This window comes from Lagopus leucura, unplaced genomic scaffold (assembly GCF_019238085.1).
Source record: "Lagopus leucura isolate 7727_CA_CO unplaced genomic scaffold, USGS_WTPT01 Super-Scaffold_100030, whole genome shotgun sequence".
Classification (NCBI taxonomy): Eukaryota; Metazoa; Chordata; class Aves; order Galliformes; family Phasianidae; genus Lagopus; species Lagopus leucura.
The window spans coordinates 1,448,108-1,460,893 of NW_024962281.1; positions in this window are offsets into that span (position 1 = coordinate 1,448,108).

A 12,786-nucleotide genomic window follows, 5' to 3' on the forward strand; every position below is an offset into this window, starting at 1 on the left:
CTGTACATGGCTGTACATGGCTGTGCATGGCTGTACATGGCTGTACACGGCTGTACATGGCTGTACATGGCTGTACACGGCTGTACATGGCTGTACATGGCTGTACATGGCTGTACATGGATGTACATGGCTGTGCATGGCTATGCATGGCTGTGCACAGATGAGGCCCCAGATGGACCTCGATGGGAGTGTGATGCTCAGCTGAGTCGGAGCGCGGCACGGCCCGTTCCCCACCAAGGGCAGCCCCAGGGACAAGGACAAGGCAGCTTTTCAAGGCTGTTGGGAAGCTCACAGTGTTCCATTGTACGTTTTCAAAGCGAAGCACAGTCTTTTTTGGATGAAAGGACCTCCTGCCCCAATCTACCCAGTGACCAAGAGGGAACGCCACAGGAAGTGCAGGCGTAAGGCTGTGGGCAGAAGATGAGATTACAATGATCTGCTGCTCTGTAGGGCTAATTGTTCCCCTTACGGGATTAAACTGATTGATTTCCTGTCTGAAGCAGCTCCTGGAAGATCAGGGTCAGAGTCTCAGACGTACTGAGCCAGTTCCTGAGCAAACCCTGATCCTCTCTGCTTCGCCCTTGTGAAATCACTGCAGACATCAGCTGCATGGCTGCTCTGCAGACAGACTACACATCATCGTCGTCATTATTTCATAAGGTAGAAAGCAAAGCCATTGCAGCTACTCAGCAGCATAGGCTTTAAGCCTTTCTTTGGGATTTTGGCATTTATCATCCTACCTCTGGTCTTCACTGATAGCAGTGCTTCCTTTTTTGGGTGTCGTGCAGCTACAGAACACAGGGAATCGGAGAGAAGTAAGCTGAAAGTTTCGAATTCATGCAGGTCAAGAAGAGTTTGCCCTTTATCACTCAGAGATAAGTTCAGCAAATGCAATGTTTTTGGTAGGCTGAGCTCCCCAAATGCCTACTTTAAGCCCTAGGAATCACTGAGGATTCTGTAGGTGGATTTCCCAGAATCTGTACAGTTCATTCCAGAATAATCCACAGACTTAACCTGATGGGGACAGAGAGACAAGGAGCGTGCTAGGGAGTGGGTTGAAGGCACATGGTCACTGTGCCAGGACTGGGGGTAAGCAGGGGGCAAAGCACAACACCCAGCACTGCACTGAGGCCTTTCCCCTCCTTTCTCATCACTTACAGCACCTATACAGAAGTTATCTACAGAGGCATCCTCTGTGTCTTTTCTTGTATTTCTCTCTTCATATTCCCTAACTTGGTGTTTGTGAGATCACAGAAAAATGTAACAGCCCACGTTTGGAGCCCTGAGTGCAGGCGGTAGCTCTGCTGAGTGGACAAAAAAATAGAAGTGATTGCCAGTGTTTGGATTTGAGCACATAAGCACAGATTCATAAATGCCTGCAGGAATGTAACGCATCAGCCTCCTTCGCTGTCGCATCCTGTTCCCTTTGTTCCCATTCTGCTCCTGCAGCGACTGTTGCCACAACACCATCCATCACTGCTCGCCCAGCTGCCAGCAGCCCTGCCTGCTGCCTCCAGTCCAGGTTCCCTCCCTACATGAGCAGTGTTGAGCTGTAGGTGCCAGCCCCTTCCAGCCATGTGGGTGAAGAGGTTGTCCCCTTTGGTTCATCACTCCCCATACCTGCTCGACGGGTTGGCTTTAGCCAGACGAGATGGGTTTGAACAGGTTTGGTTGTGGGCCATCCTCACCCAGGGCTCTGAGAAGTGCAGCCATCCCTGCATCTGGCAGCACTGAGGTCTGCTCACACACAGGGCTGCAGGGCTGATCCCTTCCGAGCACACCCCATGGAGAAACTCATCCTGCACGAATGGTAACCTAATTTCCTCTTTCCCTTCATTCCAAGGATGCAGTTGTTACTAAGACCTGGAAAAGCTGAGCCTGAAAACAGCATTTAAAGTATGTTGAAGGATTTGTCATTACAGGGAGAAGTGGGTCGGCCATTTACTCTGCCAAGCAGAGGTTCTGTGCTGCTTCCATCAGGGCAGCTCAGTTAGGCTGAGTGCTATGTAGCATCATTTGGAGTAGAATTCGCCCTCAGAGTTTAAATGAAACTAAGGATATTTAGGATCCTGTACGAAGCCAAGTCTATCAGGATGGAAAGCTCTGACCGAGATGCAGCGATGCCCATAGGAGTGCTCCCAGCAGCAGCAGCAGGGATGATAAAGACAGTGGGCAAATGATCTGAGCACGCTTTAAGCATATGTCTGCCTCAAGCATGGTGTGACTTTACTGTAAGGAATATAGCTGACCTTTTATTTATTCTTAGGAAAATAAGCCCCGTCTGTTTCTCTAGCTAAGGCAGCTAAGCGCCTTTAACAAGCATTATCTCCAAAATTGTCCTCACCAACACAACAGTAGTACTTCAAGCAGATGACTTAAGGCCATTACCTCTCATCCTATCACTGGATGGGAAACACTGTGGCACCTAATGGTGAACAGCCAGCAGCAAACCAAGCAGGTAGCTGCGCTGAATGCCCCGGCTTTCTGCTGCATGCTCCTATGGATTCAGCCAAAGTGGATCTGTCTGAAATCCCACAGGACCGAGGGCTTGTGGCTGCCCCGTGGTTTGCACCTCTCTGGATAGAGCCCCAGTGAGCAGGAGCAGCTGAGGGCTCTGTTGAGAGAAGGCTATTTCAACTTTAAAAGGCATCGTACGAAGTAGCATTTGTTTGCCAAAGAATATGGAATTTTTATGGATGTGTAGGAATGCAAGGTGAGGTGTTACAAGATCAAACAAAGCCTGGCAGTCCTGGGGGCTCATAAAATGAGAAGGAAGAAGGAATTGTTCAGACCTTTCCATTTGGCCATGACTCGTTGAAGACTTAATATGTTTTTCTGGTTGGCTGTAGGCCATAATGGTGCTCTGAAGCTCACTTATTTTTTTCCCAGCAGCTCTGATGTTCACCCGTGGCTGATCCTGCCATCCCTATGCTGTGTGGGCATCACCTGGGCTCTCCACAGGAGGAGCTTGCAAGGCCCGTGTTGCACCACGTTCCTGAGGTTCATAGATTCTTTCAGGTTGGGAAAGACCTGTAGGATCCCCAAGTCAAACCCAATGCACCCCACCATGCTCACTGTGTCCCCCAGTGCCATATCCCCTCATTCTGGAATACCCCCAGGGGCAGTGACACCCCGCTCCTTGGGCAGCTGAGCCAGTGCCTGACTGCTCCTTCAGAGAAGAAACTGTTCCTGATATCCAACCTGAACCAGCCCTAGGGCAGCGTGAAGCCATCACCTCTCATCCCATCGCTGTTACCTGGGAGAGGAGGCTGACCCCCATCTCACCACGACCTTTGAGGGAGCTGCGCACAGCCATGAGGTCCATTCTGAACCTCCTCTTCCCAAATCAAAGAATTCCACTCTCAAAGCAGCCGGGGTCACAGCCGAAGGAGTGAGCACACAAATACTTGGCACAGGTCGATGTTTGCTGTTCTGTTTTCATGGACGCGGAGTCGATTGTGTCGGTTCAAAATGCCCCGGGAGAACCGCGAATAGTTTAAACATGTGCTGGAGGAAGCTTTCTGCTTTATGGATCCCCTGGTATTTCTCTGTGTTGTGCTTTTGCAGAATTTCTGAAATAGGTGTCATATTGTTCTTTTAAGAGATTGAAACAATAGTCCTGGACAGAAGAATTACTCTTTGCAAGGAAAGTGAAGCGTGGGGTTTGCACTTAGGGCAATCCTTGGCCAGAGGATGGTATAAATTGGGGAAACATTGGGTTTCTTGCATGGCGTTGGCACAAAGGTTTTGTTTTGCAACAAAGAGGCCGCCTGGAATGCCCTGTGCCACTGGGCAGGGAGGAGATCGAACTCACAACGGGCACCAGGGGAAAACAGCCCTGTATTCCTCATCCTGCAAGGGATCTGACAAAGGAAATGGTGGAAGCCACTCTCTGATCTTGGCAAAAAAACCTTGGATGGTGCTGTTAGGAAAATATTCTTCACCACACGAGCGAGGCAGCTTATTGGGTCTTGTCTCTGCTTCAGTGACGGAGAAGACAGAATCCATGAGTAAGAGGCTGTGAAGGATGGTGCCCAATGGAATATTTACAGCACTCAAGGAAGCACACTTTGACTTTCTTTTTGGACAAGCAGTTGTGGTATTTTTAGTCCTGGACAGAGCTTTCTTGTCCTGAATGATGTAAGGTTCCTGTTAGCTCATCAGGTTGGGTCACGCACTGTAAAAACCTAAAAAGAGAGAAAAATCGCCAGATCCATGGGGTCCGAGCAGCAGCACATCAGGAAGGGACGCGGGAGCTGAATGTGCAGCACAGCCTGCCTGGGTTCTGCGGAACTCCTGCTAATTATCTCCATTTAAGGAGCTATTTTATGCCAGACAGCGCTGCGCTACTTCACGGCTGCTTCATTTGAGACGAAATATGTGATGACCTAAACAAATACTGAAACCCACAAATTGCACCCAGGTGTCAAGTTTGGTGTTTGGCTTTTTGACGGCCTTTTTTCTTGTAATCCTCCTAGAGGCGGCCGATCAGCAGGGCTGCATCCTTGGCCGGTGTCAGTCTGCGCCGGCTCCAAGCCCAATAATCTCTGCTGCCTTGTGCCAGCTAGCAGTCTGCCTCATATATTTTCATGTTCTTATGCTGAGAAAACTCATATAACTTTGGTTGCAGTGCTGATATTCGCGGAAAACGGAGGCCTTGACAAAGCTGGAAGGGTTGCTGTAAGTGGTAAGGAAATACTGTAATCGTGTAGGGCCGTGCGTTGCATAATTCTGCTATAAAGGGTTTTCAAGAGGGGCTTTCCGCCTCTTGTTTTTTCTCTCTTGGGCAGTCCAACCACTGTCACCTAAAACCTTCTATGTAAGAAACTCAAGCAATTTCCTTTGAACGCCCATTTGTGGCTCGTTAGTTTATAAAGAGACCTGGTTCCATTCCATCGCCCTTCCCGGCCACTTCCTTCAAATTCCCGAGGAAGCCGTCACCAGGAAGCAGCAGGTGATGGCCTCCAGCCCTCCCTTGGCTCCCCAAACCCCCCCAGCACAGAAGTTTGCAGCTCCTCCCCATAGCTGCTCACCTCTTCCAAGCAGACCTGCAGCGGACAGGTCAGGCACATCAATTTGGAGCAGTAGAAAAGGCAGTGTGGCGTCCCAGCCTTGGTGGCTCAGTGGTGACCCGTTGCCACTGGTGGTGATGTGGGCAGGGAGGGAGCAGCCCGAGGCTGATGGATGTCAGCTGGAGCGGCCCTGTGCACTGAGTGTTGGCTCTGGCCCAAGGAATGTCAGCCCTTTTGTCAGTGTGGCTTTTTGGGTCGGGCCAGAAACAGGAATGGATGGATTGCTTGTGAAATTTCCCAGGTCTTTGCTTTGTAGTCGCTGAATACAAAATCTATCAGGTTGCTAATGGAACAGGGATGTTTCTGAGCACAATGCAGCTCTTGCTTTTGTTTTGATTTCCACAGCCCAGCAATCTCTGACATATAAAACCACCCCATTTGTTTTTCATTGCCTGTAAGTAAACTCCCCTACAGGACCACCGCGGTGCAGATATTACATGGAAGCCAGCCCCGCTCCCAGACACATCTTCTGGCCCCAGCGACTTTCTTCTCAGATCTTTGGTCCCCAGCTCAGTTCCCTGTGCTGGGAATGAAGTCATCACTCCCCGAAGGGCTCCACAGAATATTACTGAGCTGTTAAAGATGTGCCAATGTTCCCTTCACAAGCCTTTGGTTCCCACCAAAGTTAATGGAACGATGTGCCTTGCCGAACTGGGGCCTTAAATGGAGTTCACTTCAGGGTAATGCTGAGGAAACCTGTTGTTTTCAAACCGTGGAAGAAATCATATATTCCACTTGCTGTGATTGCCAAGGAAAAAACTGTAAGGTTTCCTAAGCTTTAGCTTTTCTGCTTCTTTTGCCCTAGGACCGGGTGTTTGCAAAGAGTTCTGCTGAGAAAAGTGTGCTTAGGCCAGTTGCCATCCCTGATGTAAAACTAGTGTTACCAAATGTGCGACTATAAAAGACTGTCCCATTAACAAAATCTGTTCCCCCTCGCCGTGTATCCACTGGGGTTCTTTCACTGAACTCAGTTGGTGGTGGTTAATCTGAGTTGGACCAATGAAGACACAGTCATGACTGCATTCAGGGCAGCAGCGATGCTCTGCAGAGCCTCCTGATTACTTCTGAGAGATGTTTTATGAAAGTGAACTGATCTTTCTGTTCTGCTGTGTCAGATCTCCCTTCCCACAGTTCTCAAGGAAGCTGAATGCAGAGCTGCTGAAGTCCAACAGGTTTGCAATTAGCACCATAGGTAATCTCTCATGGATGTGTGATGCTTCTGTGTGCTCTTCAACCAGCTTATAAGGCCACTAATTTATAAATCAGTTAAATTATAAATTATTGCAGAGCTCAGATCTGTGGATAAGGGCACCTGGTGAATACAGGCTGCCCTGTGCTCAGCACCAGCCCAGCCCCATGCCCCCAGCCATGGAAGCACAACAACCTCCCAGGGACAGCATCTTTGTTCTGGGGTCTGGTCCCCACATAAACCTCAGTATTGTGTGCTGTTAGCTCAGTTGGAGTCTCCACAAAGACGCTGTGTTTTGGAGAAACTTGTTAAAAATATCTATTTTGTTTTCAAGAGAGTCTCTGAGGTCTGTAGGCATTTGCTCTTTATTTATTCCTTGAGCCCAAGCTGCAATTTTTTACCCTTTTTCTGTCTGACTGTAGCCAAAAAACCCATTACAAACCTTGGCCTGCAGCTCTTTGTGAGTCAGTGTCTGGTTTTACAGCGGAGCACAAGCTGGAGGTACCAGTGGGGCTGTTTACATCGGATCCCATTAATTAACTGCTGAAGGTACGCTTTGGGTTTACATCACCTCATTGTTATGGGGCTGTGCTCATCCTGGCAAAACAGTTTATTTCAGCTGCTGCCCTCTCCTTCCCTTCCAGCTGTTCATGTCCAGGAGCCCACATTGCTGTGCCCCAGCATGAAATTTGGATGTTTTAGCCAGAAAACCCAAACTGCTGTCCCAGCCCTCACACTGGTTGCAGCTGGGAGAGCACCTCCAGGAGGAAAGAGGGAGCAGTGCTGGGTACCAGCATATGGAGCAGCTCCTGTGCTGCTTTCTGGGCATCCCAGCGCTCTGCTGGGCTGGCCGTGTGGCTGCAGTCCTCTGCAAACATTGCTCTGCCACCTCAGAACAGCTGAGCTTCCAGCCTCGTGTATTGATTGGCTCACTGCTAATTATTTATTTGGAGAAATCAGTGGTGATGCTTCAATAGGGGTTTTTATTTTTAACCAGCAAAACCATCGCAAGTGTTGGGCTTCCCAAGTGCAGCAGTACTGCTGGTCTCTGAGGTGAACAGCAGATGTGAGCAGGGCCTGGAAGCCCTCCTGATAATTCAGTGTAATAATGATGTTAGCGAGGGCCACGTCGCTAATTGGGTTGTGAATGAAACGAATTGCACAGCCACAGCATTACCACGAATGCTCAGAACCAGTGAAAACAGATTGCCCTGGAAGGAAACCAGTCATTGTATCAAAATGACCATAACATCATGCGTGCATTTATTGCCAAGTATGTTGGCTTTTGGTTGATCTGACACAATACAGCCTCAGCTGCTCTCTGCTGTTGGCACAGTGTCAGGAGGCTGTGCAAAACAGGGGCTCCTATCCCCCAGGCTTTTGGAAAGGAGGTGAAAAAAGGCAAAAGCAACGTGAGGTGTATTTACAGCCACGTCTTAATTACACAGGCGAGGAGTTTGATGGATTTGGTGTGATTTTTATTTCCTCTCTACAAAGAGGGGATCTTTTCTGGGGGATGTGTTCCTAAAGCCTCTCCCCTATTCCTCCCCATGACCTCCTCGTTACCCCAGCTGGGGATGACAGATGTGCTCAGGGGAGGGAGGTGTAAAGGAGGAGTGACTCACACAGCACGGAACCCCCAGGAAAAAAAAATTCTCAATGGAAAGAAGTGTTGGAGCAGCAGCTTTCTCTTAGCCATTCACTGCTTTCTCCCTGGGTTGACTTAGAATTCAGTGCCACGCAACCCAGCTGCCTTTGTGGAGGAATGCACCAGGAGCACCGTGCTTTGGTGCAGGCGCTGTGGGCCTGAGCTGCTGGCACCTGCATGGGGGGGGGGGACCAGGGGCAGCTGCACTCATGGCAGCAGGGGATGGAAACTCCCTCAGGCAGAGGAAGTGCCAAAGTTCAGCTGCGGCTGTGGGATGCTCCATTGGCACAGAGGCATGAAGCAAACAACCAACGGCAGCTCTGCTTGGACAATTGCACTTCTTGGCACGCTGTGTGAGATCTCAAGTTCAAAACTAGACCTTTCCCCCTTGTGCTTGTTTTTTCTTTTTTCTTTCTTTTTTTTTTTTTTTTTTTTTAAATCTGTCTTCATTAAAGGAGCAGAGATGGCATTCAAGTGCCATCTTCATCTCAAGATCTCACTGCGTACATCAGTTTTCCTGTCTTCATTTGGGAAGAGACTCAGGGATGTGCCATGTATCAAGAGTGTGCCAGGGCTGTGCCATGCACAGAGGCTGCCTTGGAGCACGGAGCAGCTCATGCTGCACAGCCCACACTATGGGAGCTGTTTGAAGAACCTGGGGTGCCATTAGCGAGCAGGCTGAAAGCAGAGCTGTGAGCAGCACTGCCATCACCCTGTAGCCCTGTTTCACACTCTTTAGCCTCATCAATTTCTGTGGTATTTCCACCTCTGAGTGCTCCAACATCTGGCAGCCCGGTCCACGCTGGCTTTATGCTGCAGCACCAACATGGGAAACACCGCAGGCTCTGCCCATCTGCCTCAGTGTGGGGTCAGGCTGTTCCCATCACTGCTGGATTTCCCAACAGCCGAATGTTCCTCTGCTGCTTCTCTCACCCCAGCACTCGCCTGCCCACACGCCTGCATCCTTCAGTGCTCACGTGGCCTCCATTCCTGGACAGGGAGAAATTGCATGATCCTATGGAAAATACCAATAATGTTGTTGAGTTTGGTTGCCATAGGAATGGGAGCTCGGACCAGAAGTACAGCAGCAGGCTGCGTGCTGCGTAGGATGCACAGCCCTGTCCTCAAACAATGACATAGCAGAAGAGTGAGGCATGAAAGGCTGCTCTGAGGGCTGAGCTTCTTTTTCTTGTGACCTTTAACTATAAACTGCCCCTCTTGTGATCATCTCATAATAAAATCTTACATAAAATTCTATGTGGTTTTCCATACACTTATGTTAATAAATGGGACAAGGCATCTCCTCCTTTCTCTTTATGTAACTTCAACAAGAAATGAAAGACTCTATTCACCTTCAGCTCACATAAATATCTGATTTTAACGTGCAAATGCACGAGAGCCTCTCTATCCTCTACCCAGATGTTGGAAAGATATTCGATCTTTCAGTCATTTGTTTGGTTACTGTTATCCAGAAAGGAAGAGTGAGATTCCAAGAGGAACGAAGCACTTCTGTGGTTGGTGAGCACATCTGCAGCTCTCATGGTTGTGTGGGAAGGACGCACAGCCCACATATGTCCTGCAGACAACACAGCCCTGCTGAGCCCTGGGGCAGGTGCTGCAAAGAGCAGGGATGGCTTCCCAGTGCTTCTGGCAGAGCAGAACCTGCTCCCACCCTGATTTGCTTTGTCCCCAGAGTCCTTTGCAGCAGCATCTCTTAGGTCCCACTTGTGCTCATGCATAGCTAGATTGGTGTCATTATCCTACAAACATACAATCAGTAGGGTTGGAAAAGACCACTAGGGTTATCAAGTCCAAACACTGACTCAACACCACCATGTCCACTAACCGAAATTAATTAGAACCAAGCCATGTGCTTTGGCTTTGCAGAAAGGCCACGACATGGAGCGAACCCCAAGCATTTCTTTGCTGGGAGTTCTCCACAAAAAAAAGGCAGGTGGGTGAGAGGCACAGATTCACCAACTTGGCCACCACCCCACCTGTGTCAAGGCACAGAAAATGCCCACTGAGAGGAGGGCTCCCGCAACAGCCTGCGGTGAGCTACTGTGGATTTAATCCATGGGAGCCAATAGGGATTTGGTTCTGGGTGGGTGTGGGACGTGTTACATCTGTACAGCATCACCTGCATGTGCAGCCAAGTGTCACAGCAGGAGAGGGGAGGGATAACAAGCTGAGTTAATGCCAAGGAGCAGCTCTGGCAAAGCAGAGTGTGGCAGTGAGCCCCCAACCCCTTGATGGAGTCCCATGGATCATCCCAAGCATCCTCACCCATGGGGCCCTCACCAGCATCACAGTGCCTGGCCATTGGCCACAGCTGTCTCAGCAGTGCTTCAAAACATCTTTATGGGAGGGTGCATTCAACATGCTGCACTGCTGTGGGAAGTAGAGCCAGTTGACTGTGTCTGCTCAGGGCCGGCTGAGCTCCTGCTGTGTTGCTAATTGCCTCTCTGCTCATTTGGGAGGGTTGTCAAAGTTCTGGTTTCACTCTCTCTCTTTCTGGGAGGGTTTCAGCCCCTGCCATGTGTCTCTAAGACAACGCAAAGAAATAGCCCTGGTATGTCTCAGCCACTTCTCCACCCAAGAGAGCTGGTGGTGCAGCTCCTGGCTGGCCAAGGGAAAAATCAAAGGGAGAGCTGCTGATGCTGGCTTGCTTCTCACCCCATTTCCAACCCAGAAAGCAGCAGTGCCAGTTGAAGTAAATTAATTTAAAAACAGCTTCTCCCAGGCCACACACGCTCTGTAGGTCACTGGGGGGGCTGAGGGCAATCGGGCAGCTCGGGCCCCCCTGCTCTTGTTTCCTGGCCTCTCTGGAGATGCGGTGACAAAGGTTGCATTTAGCACCACGTTGTGGTGGCAGCTTGTGGCACTTGGCACTGCTCTGCTCGTTGCTGGAGATTCAGCAGCCTTCATAGTGTGTGCCTTTCAGAGCCAGCATTTGCATGGGCAGCAGGGCAGGGGCAATGGGAACAGATTTCCTTTCCAGCTGAATCATATCAACCCAAAATAATTCTGTCAGGATCAGGAGAGAAACCCGGAATTCCCCATCCCAGGATAATCGAGAGCCCACAAGCTCTGTGTGTCAGCTGAGCTGCTGTGTTTCACACACAGAATCACAGAATTGTAGGGGCTGGAAGGGACCTCCAGAGATCATCGAGTCCAACCCCCCTGCCAAAGCAGGTTCCCTACAGCAGGTCACATCTCCAAGGATAAGGTCAGGATGCTCAGGTTTTGCAGAACGTAAATCCACTCTTCTGCTTTAAGAGAAAATGAGCACACATCCTCAATACACAAATCCCCATTGTTCTGCAACTGGGTTGCAATGGAAGCATTAAATCTGCTTTCTGACTTTTGTGCCAGCTGTTTTGTTCATACCCAAACTATGAACAGCACAAGTTGGCATCGTGTAAAAAACAACAACAACAAACAAAAAAGCACATGTGGTGCATGATGAAATATATTCCTTGCGTGTGTAGCCACAGCGTGTAGGCAAAACGTGAATTGATGTTTAATGGTGAGCCAAGGTAACACGTACACTAAATTACCCCGTTCTGCTTCCTTGGCTAGCGCAGACTTTCCTCTTCGGGGGGAATCATTGCACCACAGCCACGCTGAGCCAACGCGGCTGCCGGAGGGAGAAGGGTTTCTTCCGAGCATCCCGGCGCTGCGGCTCGGGCCGGGCTCGGGCTGCTCCCTCCCGGCCGTCGCGGGAACCGCAGCCGGGCCGCTGCGCTGCTGCTCTACCAGACCCTTCTCTGCTCCTTTTACTGCGAGATTATGGTAGAATCATAGACCCGTTTGTGTTGGAAGGGATCTTTAAAGATCATCCGGTCCAACTCGTTGCAATGAACGGCGAAATTCGCGGATGGATTGGGCTGGAGCATCCCCAACTGCTCTTGTAGTCATTGGGTGAGTCAGGGAACCCGCCGGGGGAATGGGAGGCGGCAGGCAGCGAGGCGTGCAGGGTCCTGCAACAGCACGATGGTAACCCGGCTACGGCGTGAGGACCCAGCGCCGTGTGAGCCCGGCCCTGCCCTCGGGGTGCAGCCCGATGTCAGGTCATCGAGGCATACCCAGCTGACATGGCAGTAGGAACCATATTCAATCCTACGCCACAAAAAAGAGGTGTTTTACCCCCGTGGTGGGCTGGGCTGACCTCTCATTTCCTGCTGCAAAAATGATTCTTAAAGGAGAGGTGGAAAATGCACAGCCTTGCACCCTGGGTACCACCTCGCACGGTGGTATTTGCACCGGGTGCAACAGATTGCATTCTTAAAGAAACCCAGCACAAATGGTAGCTTTGCCTGGGATGCTTCACTTAATACTTGGCTCCTCAAAATCAGTGCAAGGTCTGCAGTGTCAGCATCTGATCTCCAGCTAATTAAAATTAGCTTTGTCTCTTGGGCTTGGAGCTTTGCTGATTGGGACAAAGCCGCTCTCCTGACATCAGGAGGGTTTCGCTCTTTGCACCTGCTGAAGATTTGTCTGTAGGCCAAAACAGTTTTCCTGGTGTTGTCTGCTCTGTCACATCCACACCTGTAACATAAGCCAAGTCCCGTGGGCTAGAAAGGCAACTGAAGATTATTTTAATGATATTTTAATGCGTTTCTTAAATTAAAAAAGTCAAAATGTATTTTCCTTTGTTTCACTTTTCCATCCAGCTGTAGAGAAAGCAAAAAAGCCAAGGGACATTTAAAATCTCTACCACAGGCATCATTAGTTACCCTCTTTGGTTTAATATGATGATTTTTCAAACGTATTCATTTTCTACATTAACCACAGAACTTTGGATCTTCATTAGCCATCATTAGCCTCCGTTCACTAATTGCTAAGTAGAGCTGGAGGAAGTGCATATAAAACAA